Source organism: Acinonyx jubatus, chromosome B1, assembly GCF_027475565.1.
Source record: "Acinonyx jubatus isolate Ajub_Pintada_27869175 chromosome B1, VMU_Ajub_asm_v1.0, whole genome shotgun sequence".
NCBI classification, from domain to species: domain Eukaryota; kingdom Metazoa; phylum Chordata; class Mammalia; order Carnivora; family Felidae; genus Acinonyx; species Acinonyx jubatus.
Genome location: NC_069382.1, coordinates 192,094,665 through 192,108,550, shown reverse-complemented (window position 1 = coordinate 192,108,550; position 13,886 = coordinate 192,094,665).

Sequence of the window (13,886 nt, the reverse complement as noted above, 5' to 3'; positions counted from 1 at the left end):
TAATAAATATATATATATTCAGCAGATATATATATATCTGAATACACACACACACACGTGTGTGTGTGTGTGTGTATACATCTGCTGAATAAGGAGGGAAAATTAATGCTCTGTGGGGGAGCCTGGGGGGCAGTCTTCTCTGCATTGAATCCTGGCATAAAAAATCCAACCATTCAAGAAGCTATCCTTCCAAGGAAATCAAGGAACCCTAAACAACATTCATTCCAAGGACAGCTAGCCAACTCCAGCACACTGATAGCTCCCAGTCCTCTGTGCAGACAAGGTCGAATTTCTCTGAAGAACTAATTTCTTGGTAGACTCAAGTTTGTTCTTTGCTGCAGTATTTGTCAGGGCAGGCTGGGGAGCAGAACATGGAAGGATAGTGGGATTCCTTTCTTCTGTCCCTTCCAATCCAATCCCCGAAGAAAGTTCCCCCAGTGGGATGAAAACATACCTCCAATCCAAAGGCACCAAAGAGTACTACATGGTATAACAAAATAAAAAAGAGACACTGTCTGGACATGAATGGAAAAAAAATTCCTTACTTGGCCCTTTTCTGGTACCAGGGTCCACTGGCATTAATATGCAGCTAAGGGCAGGAGCCTCTCTTGAAGTGAAGCTTCCACCCTGCCCCCCGCAGAGAGAAGCTGGAACCAGATCGAGGCCACCCACTGCTGTCGGCAGCCTAGGCTCAACTGAGGGCTTATTATCACACTCCAGCCCTCTCTGTTCCCTTTGGTTTCCTCCTCCTTTCCCACACTCTTCTATGGCTCCAAACAGGCCACCTGGTGCCCACACCCAAATTCCTACTCTCCAGTCTGTCCTTCTCTACAACCACCTGGAGCGAGGAACGCAACCTAGAAATTTCTCCAGCTGGAGACCAAAGTGGTCAGAGGCTTCATTCCTGCTTAGCCACTCTCGAGCTGTAGGACCTTGAGCAAAACTCTTCCTTGCCTTGGCTGTAGTCATCTGTAAAATAAGCAAACTGTTCTCATTCCTGTACCCACCTTCATGATTTTTACCATTTCTTCATATTACCTATTCTCTTATTTAACACATGATTATCTAATGTTTACCTTTAAACGTATTCACTTGTTAAATACTATTATGTGTACGCTATGCGTATTTTTCTAAAATATTTTCAAGATATAAAACTATTAAAAAATGAATCAATCTATACCCTAAGTAATCTTGTATTCCATCGGTCCAACATATGCCTGCTTGTGGAAACCTTGGATTAATTAGTTGGTCTCTATGATAAGTTCCTACAGTGTGTGATGCCATAACATAGAGGAACTACTTTTAATTCCTGAGGATACAAATGTTGTGGCTGGGATTTTGGCACATCCCCGGTGATGAATCCCTTGCTTGGTGTCTGTGGAATCCCAACCCCACTGCTGATGGTAACAAGCCCCAAGAGTGAAGGTCCTGCTCTTAGTATGACTTGATTTTTCAGGCATTGAAGTTCCTGTTACATGTCATGTCTGATGCTAGATGGTTGCAGAACAGAGCGGTCGAAGACATAGGTTTGTCCTCGTTGGGTCTAGCAGGAGACAGCCTGTTGGGGTTGGAAACTAGGAGCTCCGTTACAACGTGGTGATAAGGCCAGGCTCAAACTCTTTGAGAGAAGAGAGCAAGCAGTATTCACCAGTGAGTCCTGGCCCCTGGCACAGTGCCCAGCACATGGTGGAGACTTTCTTGGCTTCCCTGTTGAGGTTCAATAACGGAGATATTTACACAGCACTGCAGGGGAAGAGCAAAGACAGAAATTCCTCCTTCATAGTGGGCATCATGGAAGGCTCTACTAAGCAGACTTTTGAAAGATGAGGTGTTCTCTGGTGAGGAAGTCCCTCCAAGGCAGACAAAATAATCTAAGTCATAACTAGGAGATGAGAGACATGGATTGTAGAGATCTAGGAGTCATTAAAAACCACAAGAGTGGTTCTGCGCAGGAAAGTGGTGAGGGCCGAAGAGATCCAGGTAAGATGGCCGAATGGGAAGCATGTACGTGAGTTATGGGGACTGAAGTTCAACTCTGAGCAGGCGATGAGGCATGTGAAGATGGAGAGAAGGCAGACTGGCTGGAGAGCTCAGGCCCCAAGGAACAATGCAACAATGAGGTCCCTGGGTTTTCTATTTGCCTTGGATATTCTGGACTGGTTAGAGAAGCCAACAATCCCAAACCCCAAGAGGCACAAACAAGAGAAAGAAGAAAGAAAGAAAGAAAGAAAGAAAGAAAGAAAGAAAGAAAGAAAGAAAGAAGGGGAAAGGATGGAAGGAAGGAAGGAAGGGAAAGAAAAGAAAGAAAGAAAGAAAGAAAGAAAGAAAGAAAGAAAGAAAGGGAAAGGATGGAAGGAAGGAAGGAAGGGAAAGAAAAGAAAGAAAGAAAGAAAGCAAGAAAGAAAGAAAGAAAGAAAGAAAGGGAAAGGATGGAAGGAAGGAAGGAAGGGAAAGAAAAGAAAGAAAGAAAGAAAGAAAGAAAGAAAGAAAGAAAGAAAGAAAGAAAGGGAAAGGATGGAAGGAAGGAAGGAAGGGAAAGAAAAGAAAGAAAGAAAGAAAGAAAGAAAGAAAGGGAAAGGATGGAAGGAAGGAAGGAAGGGAAAGAAAAGAAAGAAAGAAAGAAAGAAAGAAAGAAAGAAAGAAAGAAAGAAAGAAAGGGAAAGGATGGAAGGAAGGAAGGAAGGGAAAGAAAAGAAAGAAAGAAAGCAAGAAAGAAAGAAAGAAAGAAAGAAAGAAAGAAAGAAAGAAAGGGAAAGGATGGAAGGAAGGAAGGAAGGGAAAGAAAAGAAAGAAAGAAAGAAAGAAAGAAAGAAAGAAAGAAAGAAAGAAAGAAAGGGAAAGGATGGAAGGAAGGAAGGAAGGAAGGGAAAGAAAAGAAAGAAAGAAAGAAAGCAAGAAAGAAAGAAAGAAAGAAAGAAAGAAAGAAAGGGAAAGGATGGAAGGAAGGAAGGAAGGGAAAGAAAAGAAAGAAAGCAAGAAAGAAAGAAAGCAAGAAAGAAAGAAAGAAAGAAAGAAAGAAAGAAAGGGAAAGGATGGAAGGAAGGAAGGAAGGGAAAGAAAAGAAAGAAAGAAAGAAAGAAAGAAAGAAAGAAAGAAAGAAAGAAAGGGAAAGGATGGAAGGAAGGAAGGAAGGGAAAGAAAAGAAAGAAAGAAAGAAAGAAAGAAAGAAAGAAAGAAAGAAAGAAAGAAAGAAAGAAAGGGAAAGGATGGAAGGAAGGAAGGAAGGGAAAGAAAAGAAAGAAAGAAAGCAAGAAAGAAAGAAAGAAAGAAAGAAGCGCACACACACACACACACACACACACACACACACAGAGAACTAGGTAAAGTGCAGTCTAACCAGATAGGGAACTTGCAGACACTAACTGCTCTCCTCCAGCTAAAAAGAAAAGCCCACAGCCCCACTCCTACCACAGCCAGCAGAGGCCAAGGAGGAGCTAAGACCCCTACCTTCATCAGTCTGTCACAAGACAGCCACCCCCACCACCAGGATGGTGTCAGAGAAGGCAAACTGGAAAGCGGAATGGTCATCTCTGCTAGGCGGTAATGGGCTCCAGGAGGCTGAACTTCTGCCCCTACCTGGAGGTAAAGGGACATGTGGGGGGGGCTGCCAGAAGAACGCCCGGATCTCCTCCACCGCTCAGGGTAACAGGCCACTTCTCTGCGATGCCCGGGGGGTGGGGGCGGCTGGGGAACAGCGAACCTTGAGTACCTCGCCTCTCTCAGCCAGGATGGCATCAGCAGAGGTCAAGCAGAGAGCCCGGACTCCTCCCTCCACCCAGGAGCCATCGGCCGGTGCCACCCTCTCCCACCAGAGCAGAGTCCGAGGAGGCCAATGCCGACACAAGTTTGCAATAACCTAATTCCCATGATGTCGGGGTTTCGATTAAAAAAAATTCACTCATTATTCCAAAAACCAGGAACGTCTCAACTGGAATAAGAACAGACAATCACACCAAGATGACCAAGATAAGACAAAAAAATCTCCCCAAGATTTTAATGCAGCCATGATAAAAAATGCCTCGGTGAGCAATTAGGGTCTTGAAACAAATGAAAATAAAAACAAAACAGAGTCTACGCAAAGAAATAAAGAAAGAGGAATGAAAATCTTAGAACTGAACAGCACAAGAGCAGAAATAAAAAAAAGAAGGAAGCTTCAAAATCAGTCATGACATCCAGGAGCTGGCAAACTATGGCCCAGGGGCCAAATCCAGTCTGCTGCCTCTTGCTGTTAACGGTCTTATTGGAAGACATCCGCACTTGGCTAGATTACAGACCGCCAAGACAGCTTTGTGCAACAAGGGCAGGATTGGGTAAATGCAACAAAGAGTGTATGGCCTCCAAAATCTGAAACATTTACTGCCTAGCCCTTTACAGAAAATGTTTGCTGGCCCCTGATCTAAGCCACCACCTCCGCAAAGTAGAAAAAAGAGAAAATGAGAGCCAAATAAATAAAATAGAAGGAAATAATAAATGTAATCAGTATGAAAGGGTCATGACAGAAGTTTCAAGACTGAGGAGAATGTTCTAAATCTTGACCTGGGAGATGGTTTCATTGTTTTCCAAAACTTATCGAATGACACTCTTCAGGGGCACCTGGGTGGCTCAAGTCGGTTGAGCGTCCAACTCTTGATTTCAGTTCAGGTCATGATCTCACGGTTTGTAGGATCGAACCCTGCATTGGGCTTTTCACTCTCAGCACGGAGCTTGCTTGGGATTCTTTCTCTCACCTCTCTCTGCCCCTCCCCCTTGCTCATTCTCTCTCTCTCTCTCAAAATAAATAAACTTAAAAAAAAATTTTAAGACTCTTCAGAGCTGTGTGCATTTTACTGCATGTAAAATATGCCTCCAAAACTTACACGGTCAGAGCACACCACTCTCTCGCTCACAGGTTCTCAGTGACTCTCCATGTCACTTAGATGAAAACTGACCTTTCAGTGCCCCCCAAATCCCTGCACGACCCCCTACACATGCTGCCCATCCTGACACCATCTTCACCCCTTCCGCTTTCACCCCTTTCCAACTACACTGGCCTCCTTGATGTTGCTGGAAGATTCTAGTGACTCTCCTACATCAGAGCCCCTGCACTGGCTGTTGCATCTCCCTGAATAGTGCAGGCTTCACCCTCGACTCTTTCCAGTTTTTGCTCAATAAGTCCTAGCCTCTGAACCTGCCCTGCCTTTTTCTTTTTCTACGGCATCACCTTTAATACACTATATAACTTACGTTTTTTTTTCTTTTCTTTTCTTTTAAGCCTACAGCACCTGGTATTCCCAGGCAGTCTCCCATCAAAGTACTGGCCAGGCCTGTTAGCTTCTGAGACCAGTTATGTAATTTGCTTATTATACCTATCATCTGTCTTCTCCCACTGTGCCAACACGCTAGAATGGAAGCAGAAAGGAGGTGGGTGTCTTTTTGTCTTACTCACTGATCCCTCACAACTACTTAGAACAGTGCCTGACACATAGTGGATGTTCAGGACATGGGCAATAGATACAGGTTGTGAAAGCAATTGAGGTAAAGCAAAGTATAGATAACATTTATGCAGATATGGCAGAGCAAAAAAGGCAGGTCCTTTACCCTCGACATTCTCTCCTTGTTCTCGGACCCTTCCCATCTTGACCTCACACTTACAAAGCCCACACCCTGAGAATCTATGATCTCTGACCAAAAAAAAAAAAAAAAAAAAAGCTAGTTCTATGAGCAGCAAGGGTAGCACCTTGCCAGATGATCTGTCTTCTTTGCCAGCTGGTATTCTATAGGATTTAGGCATCATCCAAATGGGAGAGTGGCTGTCTCTTCTCCAAAATGGGGAGTGGGGGAATCACGGTATATATTTACACCAAAGTGGCCTCCACTATAGCCATTCTTTGATTAATGTCACAAAACACCCACTATTCTGTCTCTATTAACTACTCTTACTAGATCGTTAATTTTCGGCACCTTTTAAAAAGCAGTCGAGAACATAAGGTATGCTTACCAACGTGGGCAATTCACTACCCCTTCTTCAATTTTGTCACAAAACGACAACCAGTCATCTCCGTTCTCGTCGTGCTGTGCCGTTAAGTGCCCTGAACCTCTCCCTGTACCTTACAGAACAGAAGGAGCCCTCTTTATCCTAGCCCAGGGAAATTGCTGTTTCTCGGTCTGGAGCGCATGTTATGGAAGGTGGGCCCAAGAGAAGTTAATGAGCTCAACGGGAAAGAAAACTCAGCAGAGCTGACCAGTCAGGGTTCCGTTTACATTCTGACTGTCAACTCTAATCACGGTTTGACTGTTGGCATTAATGCCTGTCGGTTCTGCATTTCTCAAATGGGACCCACGCCGCCCATATTTTCACATGAGGGTGGCAAGAGTTGACTGTGATGGCCACCCTTTGTGTATCTGTCCAGGACGCAGGGACCTTGTGTTTCTGGAAATTTTTCTCCCCGCCCAGCTGCCCTTGGCTATTGTTTGCCCTTCTGGCCGTGGCCACTTGAATCAAAGTGGGCACCTGACCCAAGTTCCTTGTTTGTTTGTTTGTTTTTTTTCTTATGGTTATAGTTTATTTACGGTGAAAAGATACTGATTAAAATCATCCAAGGACAGAGACCCATAGGACAGAGTCCAGGAAAATTTTATGTATCAGGCTTCCTGTTGTCCTCTCCCAGTGGAACTGTGGACAGCACTGATTTCCCCAACAGCAGTCTGTGACAAAACAAATGTAGTGTTGCTAACCAGGTTAGCCACCTGAGACTTAGTGTCCAGAGTCTCCATTATGTAGACACGGTTGACTGTCTACATGGCTGACCTCAGCCTCTACCTCCTCTAGAGATCCATCTGATAGCTTGTGACCCAAATCACCTGCGTTGGGGTTTCTTTAGGAACTGTTTGAGACTCATGCATGTGCAACCTGAAATTGTACAGGATGTTATGACCCATGGGACAACCCTTGACAAATGGGCAATAAGCAAATTCCCTGTTTCTGAGGATTCCGGGACAGTCCATGAGTCTTCGGATGTGGTTGCAGCTGAGGAGATACAGACTCAAGCCCCTGAAGGCAGTGTTTTCCCATCATGGGAGCAAGCAGTCTGCAGAGAGAAGAGCAAAACGGATGCACGAAGAAGCAGAAACCAGGGGAGACTGAGGACTTCCTTGTTCTTGCTCATTTTCCGGTTCTCGGTTTCAGTCTGCAGAGGTACCCGGACACCGTGAGCCATCTAGCTGTCTTTCTTACCATGACTCATTTTTATGTAAGCCAGCTCAACCTGGTTATTGCTGCAAATAAAGTTTGAGCTAAGAATTTAAAGGGTAAAATCATAGCTGAGCAAATAAGTCTACCCTGACCCAAGCCATCACAAAGAAGACCCTGATTAACTTATCTACTAATTATTTTTCCCTGGCAGTATTTCCCAAACAGTATTAAAATGCCTCATAAGGAATGCTGATTGCAACAGCTTAATATCTGGCCTTCCGGCTTCCCCAGTGCCCACTCATCCTGCCCCCTCTGCTTCTTTCCCCTTGTCAAGTTATTTCCCAGATTAAGAATTCTGACCAGGTCTTCCAAGCCTTCACAACAAAGCTCAGTTCCTCTGGTGACATCCATCACCTGACAAGCATCTCACATCTCTCTTGGACCTCTTCTACCCCTTCACTTGGTCCACCCCTCCCCGTTCCCCCAGAAGTGAAGGCTTCACAATCCCCTGTGATGCTCATAACCGTGACCCTGATGCGGGAGCTCCCCAAGGCTACACTGACCAGTATGGCTGACTCCAGTCACATGTGGCTAGTAGCCTTCAAGTTAACTCAAACTAAACGAAATCGGAAGTTGTAATGTTTCATGGATGCCTGTGCTTATTTGCTACCATATTGGATGGCTCAGATACTGAGCATTTCCAACACTGCAGAAATTTTTACTGGACAACGCTTATCTCAAGTGTCCTTCGTCCTCCCATCTCTGCTCATCCAAGCCTGCTCACTTTTCAGGTCATAATCTTCAGTGCCACAACTTTCCACGTGAAAGTCGGATTGCCAATGAAGTGAAATTCAAGTCTTTCGTTTATTCATCCCTTGGTAGTTGCTACAGACTGAATGTTGGTGTCCCTCCGATATTCATGTGGCAAAATCCTAATCCCCAAGATGATGGCATCAGGAGGTGGGGTCTTTGGGAGGTGATCAAGTCATGAGGGTGGAGGCCTCGTGAATGGGATTAGTGCCTTTATAAAGAGGTTTAAGCAAGCTCCCTGCCCCTCCCACCCTGTGAGGACACAGTGAGAAGACAGCCAGCTGCTAGGCAGGAAGAGGTCTCACCAGGCAGGGAATCTGCCAGTACTCTGATCTTGGACTTCCCAGACTCCAGAACTCTGAGAAATAAATGTTTGTTGTTTCAGCCCCCCAGTCTAGGGTATTCTGTTACAGCATACTAGACGGATCAAGAAAGTAGTTAAGTGGGGGAGCCTGTGTGGCTCAGTCAGTTAAGAGTTCCACTTCAGCTCAGGTCATGATCTCACAGTATATGAGTTTGAGCCCTGCATCGGGCTCTGCGCTGACAGGTCAAAGCCTGGAGCCTGCTTCGGATTCTGTGTCTCCCTCTTTCTCTGCCCCGTCCCACTCACACTCTGTCTCTCTCTCAAAAATAAAATAAACATTAAAAAAAAAAAAGATAAATATCAAGAATCTAAGGATCATAAAAGCTACGATCAAATTAGACCGTGGATTTTAAACACGCTTTTTCCAAAAGGGTCCTTGCTCCTGGCACCTAATATACGTGGAAATGCCATGGCCAACACCCATGGCAGTAATTGACAAACGGTTGCAGGACTATGTACCTGACACCCACCAGCCAACACTGGCTTCTGCTGGGAGTTGCCCCCAGGATCAGGGGGGAGATGAACAGGGAGAGGTCATGGGGTAGACTGGCTCTGCCACTCTCCACTCCTCCCAACGGCTTCTCAACGTGGGCTCAGACCACTCAGATGGGCAGTGTCAAGACACCCGAGACTCAACCTGTCTCGCTGCTCAGCCTTCAAAGGCATTAGCTCCTAAAGAGGCCTGCACCCCTTCAGGATGCAGTCCTCAGCACAAGGCACTGAGAGAGGAGGGGGCGGGAAGGGAGGAGAAAGGGAGGTACCACTGGGGTCCAGGCTCCCTTGCAGACCTATGCAGCCTTTCAGTATAAGCTCCCTTGATAATAAATCAATAAGTAAATAAAATAAGACACGCAAATCACACCAAAACCCTTTTAATCTATCCTGCCACTAGGGAGGCATGAGGTGTGACGCCCAAGGACATCCCAAATTGTCACTAAGACCTAGAGGTCATGAGGGGGAGTTCTGGCAACATAAAGAGTCTGGAGATCCACTGGATTTATCCACTTGCCCGCCAATCTGTTCATGAATGTTCTGGGTCCTGGAGGTAATAGCAGTTAATAAATCAAAGTGTCTAGTGGTTAATAAGCCAGTGTCTGGTCCCACAGAGCTCTTCCTTCCTCCCTTCCTTCCTCCTTTCCTTCCTTCCTACCTTCCCCCTTCCCTTCCTTCCTTCCTTCCTTCCTTCCTTCCTTCCTTCCTTCCCTTCCTCCTTTCCTTCCTTCCTTCCTTCCTTCCTTCCTTCCTTCCTTCTGTCCTTCCTTCCTCCTTCCTTTCCTTCTGTCCTTCCTTCCTCCTTCCTTTTTTCCTTCCTTCCTTCCTTCCTTCCTTCCTTCCTTCCTTCCTTCCTTCCTTCCTTCCTTCCCAGGATATCTGTTGAACACCTACTATATGCCAGACGTCATTCTAGGTGCTAGGAACATATATATGAACAAAATAATCCATCATGAACCTTGTGTCCTAATGGAGGAGTCAGAAAGTAAATAAATAAATTACATAATATTAGAAAATAAGTAAATAATACGATCTTAGAAAGTGATGTGTGCTGTGAAAAAAAACAGGGCACAGTAAGGAACAATTTGAATGGCCGTGGTGGTAAGCAGCAGTCACTGTGATTTAAATGAGGCACTCAGGATAGGCTTCATCAAGAACGCTAGCAAAGACCCGAAAGTGCTGACAGAGCGAGTTATTAAAATACCTGGTAGGAGCAAAGTAGGCAGAGAGAACACTATGCAAAGGCCCTGAGGCGCATACAGATTTGAAATAGTGTAACAGTGGTTCCCAAAGTTTGGTCTGAATTATTTTTTCCAACGAAAGTGGCCTGCCCCAGGATGTGGCTGTTCCTTCCATGCGGCACTGGGCTGTTGGGCCCGCCAGGTAGAGAATCTCAATCGTATTTTCTTCCTTATCTAATTTCACCATCAAAATAGCCTCTCCACGCAAAAGCACCCACTACTTGCAAAGCGATGCTGAGGCAGAAGGAAACCATGTTGATCCAAGGTTCAGTACCAGTGCAGCATGATCTAGAACACAACTCCTGGCCCTTTCTCAGTGTTTTCAGGACAGAAAAGGAAAACATGTATTTGTTGAAATGGCTAAGATCATGCTTTGGTAGGAAACACCCTCATATCTCATTAGCTTTTCTTCCTCCCATAAAGTCCTCTGTGGATTCAGATGACCAGAATGGATGGCCTCCTGTGGTGGCTCAGACATTCATCCTGCCAGGTTGTCTGGAAGGTGCATCTCACAGGGTGCTTCCAGAGTGGGCACAGCTGTAGAAACGAGCGCAGGACGGTCTCATGCTGGTGGTTAAATGCTTTAGCCTGGAGGTGAGGCATCTCTTGTGGGCTTACAGCCTACCAGCAGACTGGTCCATGGGCCCAAATTCAGATGTGGGTGACACCAGAAGCAGCTACCTGAAGTCCTTTCAGAAATGACTTTCCCAGAGTCACATGGCTACGCAGGGACAGACAGGATGGACACAAGGTCTGCCCACCTCCAAAACGCTACCACATCCCACCCAGCTACAAAGGGCTCCTTAGCAAATAAAACTCCTCTCGGGCCCCAACTGGCTGTTGTGTAAACTCGGAGTTGGAAGCTCTTCCAAGGGCACCACCCACAATCTGTTCAGAGGAAGCACAAAGGAGCTTCCTAATTAATCAGGCTAATTAATCTAGTTTATTCGGTACGTTGAGTTACCTGAGAACTGTCAGACCAATAATGATAAACTTGAAGTTTTATTATGGGGGTAGATGCTATATGTGTTCCAAACATTATATGAAATTCCTCAAGTTTGAATATGTCCTGGTATAATGTCATCACTCGACACTATAATTATTAAAATGTTGTGTGTTGCTAAATAATTGAATTTGCTTACCAACTGCATTATAATAAACTCTCATCAGGTCTTTACAAAAAAAAAAAAAAAAAAAAAACAAGGAAAAAAAAGAGAAAAGCATGATCACACATCGAGTGTCAAAGGGGGGATTCTCCCAGAATGAAGACCAACGTAACTTGATCTTGTCTTCAAAGCAAAGACATCGTGTGTGATGCTCTGGGAATGCCTCTTGTCTACAGCATCGTCTGTTATTGCCAACCACCACCCACAATTCCTGGGGCCAGGATTCCTGGGAAATAGCAATTGCTTTGTTCTCTAATCTTCAGTCAAACTGAAGATCTGGCCTGTGTCTCTGACTGGACAGCTGCAAAAGGCACTATTGTTGCTCTGGTGTTTCTACAGTTGAGTGAAGCCAGAGATGGGCTGTAACCTGTGCATGGAGGGAACCAGCTTCTGCTCACTTAGATTATCTAGAATGTGACTCTGTGGGTCCCCAGTCCTGAGAATCTTTGTGAACAAAGGCTTCCTTTGCAGACAAGACCCCAACAGAAACAAGTATCTCGCATAGGCAATCATAGTGCTTAACAAGAAGACGTGGAAGGGGATTTCATTTTAAACATATGCTCTGTAAAGTGGAAGCCAGAAGCCCAAGGGATATAAGCTTTTCAAGAATCACCCAAGTTCATGTCTTGCTGCTTAGGAAAATCCCTTTCATTTGAGCGCATGTGGGTCAAGTTACATTTCCTGCCTTACCTCAGGCTGCTTTGAACCTGGCTATGGTGACAGGGTGGCACAGAGGAAGAGCACTGTCTTTTGGGAAACAGAGTCCTAAGCTCAAGGCCAAGTGTCCCATTCTAGCTATGTGACCAGAAGAGAGTGGTTCAGTTTACTCATATATAAAACAAGGATGAAAATATTGCTCATGCAAAGTTGAATGAAATGCAATGATACCTACAGAAATATCTACCATGGTGTCTGGCCTAAAATGACCATTCAATAGGTTGTGCCTGTCTTCTTAGTTACAGTGAGTACCACTGACCTTTGGAAAGAAGGTGGAAGAGGTGACATCAAAAGATGGCCAGCTAGTTGGTGGCCCTCAGTGGGCACATCCTTTGAGAATGCATCTGGACCAGGGTCTGGCCCTTAGTCTGGTTCAGCATGCCCAGAGGATCAATCTCTTACTGATAGAGGATATAAGAAGTCAGTCCTTCCCTGGGATCCCTGCCTAAATATCAAGGGTTAGTCATCAAAATCATCACATAAAAAGCAAAATGAAAGCAAAAGTACAGAAAGGCTGAATCTACATGTCATTGAGACTACTGTTCTCTGAGGACTAAATTTTCATTTAAATTTTGTGTTTTGATTTTCATGATAGTCTTTTTAAAAGCATATAAGTATATTCTACATCGATCATATGTGGCTATCAAATTTTCTGTTAACTTTTTATTTAAATTCCAACTAGTTAACATACAGTCTAATATTAGTTTCAGGTACACAATACAATGTTTCAACACTTCCCTGTGTCACCTGGTGCTCATCACGACAAGACTACTAAAATTTTTTTTTAATGTTTTTATTTATTTTTGCGACAGAGAGAGACAGAGCATGAGCAGGGGAGGGGCAGAGAGAGAGGGAGACACAGAATCAGAAGCAGGCTCCAGGCTCCGAGCCGTCAGCACAGAGCCCGACATGGGGCTCAAACTCATGAACTGCGAGATCATGACCCGAGCCGAAGTCAGACACTTAACTGACTGAGCCACTCAGGTGCCCCAAGAATTTTTTTTTAAACTTTTTAATGAAAAGAAACTTTTTAAAATTAATTTATTTATTTTGAGAGAGACAGAGCCAGCAGGAGCAGGGGAGGGGCAGAGAGAGAGAGGGAGAGAGAGAATCCCAAGCCGGCTCCAGGCTGCCAGCACAGAGCCAGATGCAGGACTTGAACTCACCAATCATGAGATCATGATCTGAGAGTTGGATGTTCAACCGACTGAGCCACCCAGGCGTCCCTCAAATTGATAAGAATTTAAGAAATTTAGACGTTCAGTTCTTCAGTCACGCCAGCCTCACTCCATGTGCTCATGACCACCACAGTGGACAGCACAGAAAGTTCTCTTAGATGATGGTGTTCTAGATCACTGTCTCATCAACAAGTATTTTCATAAGATTTAAGACTTCTTTTTTTTTTTTTAACGTTTATTTATTTTTGAGACAGAGAGAGAGCATGAACAGGGGAGGGGCAGAGAGAGGGATACACAGAAACTAAAACGGGCTCCAGGCTCTGAGCTGTCAGCACAGAGCCCGACGCAGGGCTCGAACTCACGGACCGTGAGATCATGACCTGAGCCAAAGTCGGACGCTTAACCAACCAAGCCACCCAGGCGCCCCAAGATTTAAGACTTCTGAGTATGATTTGTCTTTACCACTAAATCAGAGCCACCCAATACCACTTGACAAAGGCTAAGGCTGAAAAAACAACTTAATTAATGTGATACGTGCCTGTTCCCAGCAGGCGTGACAGCCGTCCTATATTTGTACTGAAGTTGTCGTCTCAGCACAGAGGAGAAGGGACAGGAAAGAACAGAAGGGGTCCCTGTCATGGTCTCTGCAACCAGGGAGCTGGAGGAGCAGAGGTATAATCCGTGGCTTCTGAGGCTGTCGCAGCCTGAGAGTAAAACAGAGTCCGCAATCCGAGTGTAAAAACAGTA